At 33.0% G+C, this 3,117-nt stretch overlaps 1 long non-coding RNA gene across 1 annotated transcript; it reads left to right on the top strand.

Annotated features, from left to right (window-relative positions):
• Nucleotides 1-1,142: 1,142 nt before the first annotated feature.
• Nucleotides 1,143-2,799, top strand: LOC115963347. Its single transcript, XR_004085799.1, has 3 exons — nucleotides 1,143-1,421; nucleotides 2,412-2,474; nucleotides 2,748-2,799. It is a non-coding gene; the product is annotated as an uncharacterized LOC115963347 (long non-coding RNA).
• Nucleotides 2,800-3,117: the final 318 nt, after the last annotated feature.

The following is a 3,117-nucleotide window of genomic DNA, read 5'->3' as shown; positions in this document are numbered from 1 at the left end:
CAAAATTCTCTCTGGAAGCTCTCTTTCATTTGTGGGTATAAGGGGTATTTATACTGGGGTGAGAGGAGAATGTGAAACGTTAGGTTTTTCAAAATAGGGGTGGCTCGCGGCTTGGCCTCGCAACTTGACTGAGTCGCGAGACCCAGTCGCGAGATTAGCGTATGGCTAGTTGTCCTGTTTTGTCCTGTAGTGCTCCAGCTAACATGACTGTTCACCTTCTGGCATGCTTGGCACGTGTGCTGCATCTGGCGGCTTGCAGCTGCAAGTCACCTTTGAGATCAAGCCGCGAGTCTCTGTTTTCTTGCACACTCTTGAGCAATCAACACTCTATCTCACTCACTATCCTTACAACAAACCCACCTAAATACAGGGTTACTAAATGCTGAAATACAAGCAAATTTGGCACGGAATAAAGCCAATAAGATGGTTGATTAAATTCAACCTTACAAAAAGTCTTGTGATTTAGTGGCACTAAGTCTGCCCCACTTGTTATAAGAAAGAATATATCTTGCCTTTGAGTTGAAGTTTTGAGTGTGAAAATTAAGTTATAGATGCATCGCATCACTGTATGGACAAGTGAACATCTAAAATGGATCTGTCGTAATCCTTCCTCTAATTGGTTTATCATAATTATTATCCACATTGAATTTTATGCATGAAGGCCTAGTCATAAGAGATTTTTATGAGTCAAAGACACCAAGTTTCAGCCTCTAAGATGAATATGTGGACAGTTCTTTTTGTCATTGAGATTAGGAATAGTAGTTGGTCATAAGGATGTTACGTAAGGTTTAGTTCCCCCCGTAAGTGAAAGGGTGGCGTAGTACACATGTATGCATGATAATTTCTAACACTTTTAATCTAGGTATAATTTTTTAAATACAGTCTAAGATCGATGACTCTATGGATAGTTCTTTTTCTCATCTATATATATATATATAAAACCGAAGCCTTTGAAGCTCCCATAGTTTTCCACGTCAGCGTAATATTTAAAAAATAAAAACATAAACACAAAAAAAGAAAAAAAACTTTTCTGAAACCAAAAAAAAAAAAAAAAACATAAATGCAAAAAATACCTTTTCCAAAACACGATAAATACAAAACAAACCTCCTTCCTCCAAAACGCAGACCCCTGCCATCTCCTTCTTCCTCCAAAACAAAGACCCCTGCCGTTCCTTTCTCTTCTCTATTTCTCTAGCCTCTTCTTCCCCAAAACCCAACACTAAAAATCAATCTTGCCAAGAAGTCATGCCCACACTCTCAGGTCCAAAATAGAAAGAAGGCATCACCGATCTTTCCACGATGCTACTCATAAGGACCGATCTCTACCTTTGAGCACTGACGACAGCCATCAAAACTGGGCATTATACTCTGGCTGAATTTATTCAGCCCATTGTATATTTCAATTATGTCAGTTGGCAAAGGTAACCAAAATTGATTAGGAATTCATAACCCTATATCCTATTTTGATTAGGAATCCATAACCCTAACCAAATTCGATTAGGAATCCATAACCCTATATTATATTATAAATAATATTTTTTTAGGGATTATTTGTTACAATGCAACTCACGGCTGAAATTTTTTTTGCTTGCTTTATAATTCTGAATTTTTATTGCTCTCTTTATAATTCTGATTTTCTATTCAGTTTAAGGTAACCAAAATTGATTAGGAATTTATAACCCTGTATTGTATTTTGATTAGGAATCCATAACCCTAACCAAATTCAATTAGGAATCCATAACCCTATATTATATTATAAATAATATTTTTTTAGGGATTATTTATTACAATGCAACTCACGGCTGAAATTTTTTTTGCTTGCTTTATAATTTTGAATTTTTATTGCTCTCTTTATAATTTTGATTTCCTATTCAGTTTAAGGTAACCAAAATTGACTAGGAATTCATAACCCTATATTGTATTTTCATTAGGAATCCATAACCCTAACCAAATTTGATTAGGAATCCATAACCCTATATTATATTATAAATAATATTTTTTTAGGGATTATTTGTTACAATGCAACTCACAGCTGAAATTTTTTTTGCTTGCTTTATAATTCTGAATTTTTATTGCTCTCTTTATAATTCTGATTTTCTATTTAGTTTTTTTGGATTTAATTTTGTGAATTTTCAGCCCATTGTATATTTCAATTATGTCGGTTGGCATTGTAAACATAAGTTAGTTTTGTACATTATGAAACAGTAAACAAGTTTAATGGGTAATATAATCTTTCGGTTTGTTGGGGCTACTGCTATTTTGCATTTTGTGGCAATTTTATTTCTGTTTTGAAAGTTTTTTTTACTGTCACATACATGTTATAGGGACAGTTTGTCACAAAGCTATTCAATTGCTTGATTATTATCAGGTTTGATTGTGAAGAAATTAAAATTGGGTTTTTTGCATTTTAGGGAGGCATTATTCATCAAGATTCTGCAGGCCATAAGGATACAATTGGACCCTGTGATGTGCAGGTAAAGACATATTTTGAGTATGTCGGAAAAAATTGTTGTGTTTTAAGGTCTTTTATGAGAAACAATGATGGATTTTTTTTTTTGGTTTGATCTATATTGAGTTTCCCCCTTTTTACAGTCTAATTAAATATTTGGGTTTGTTTTAGTTTCACTATTAATAAAATATTTGGATCTGTTTTAGTTTCACTATTAATGTTCTAGGATATCATAGAAAGTTCAATTTTGTTGTTTTTATTTTTGTTCTGACATGTGTTAATTGATATTAAAAAAAAGAAAAAGAAAAAAAGAAGAGATTGTTGGCCAATAAATGAGGAAGAGCAGGGCAAAAGGAAGATGGGGCATTGCAAAGCCAATACTCACTTTGATTGGTAATCTGGTACCTTCTTTGTTTACTGCATAATTATATTTTTTTAGAATTTGTTGTTCTTATTCCATTGATATTGTGAGATATAGATGGTTCTCTTAAAAAAGAACCACTATAGGCATGAGAATTACAATTTTCATAATGATTTATGCATTAGTTAGAGATAATAAGTGCTCAGGTATAATATTTCCATCATTTGTGAACAAATCCTTGGAAGTTAAGAGTTCAGTACCACTGACATCTACATTCTTTAAATGCTTTAGATATTTAAGCATGTGC

This window comes from Quercus lobata, chromosome 10 (genome assembly GCF_001633185.2).
Source record: "Quercus lobata isolate SW786 chromosome 10, ValleyOak3.0 Primary Assembly, whole genome shotgun sequence".
Lineage (NCBI taxonomy): Eukaryota > Viridiplantae > Streptophyta > Magnoliopsida > Fagales > Fagaceae > Quercus > Quercus lobata.
Note: the sequence above shows the minus strand (reverse complement) of the source record. Positions and strands in the feature narration are given on the sequence as shown.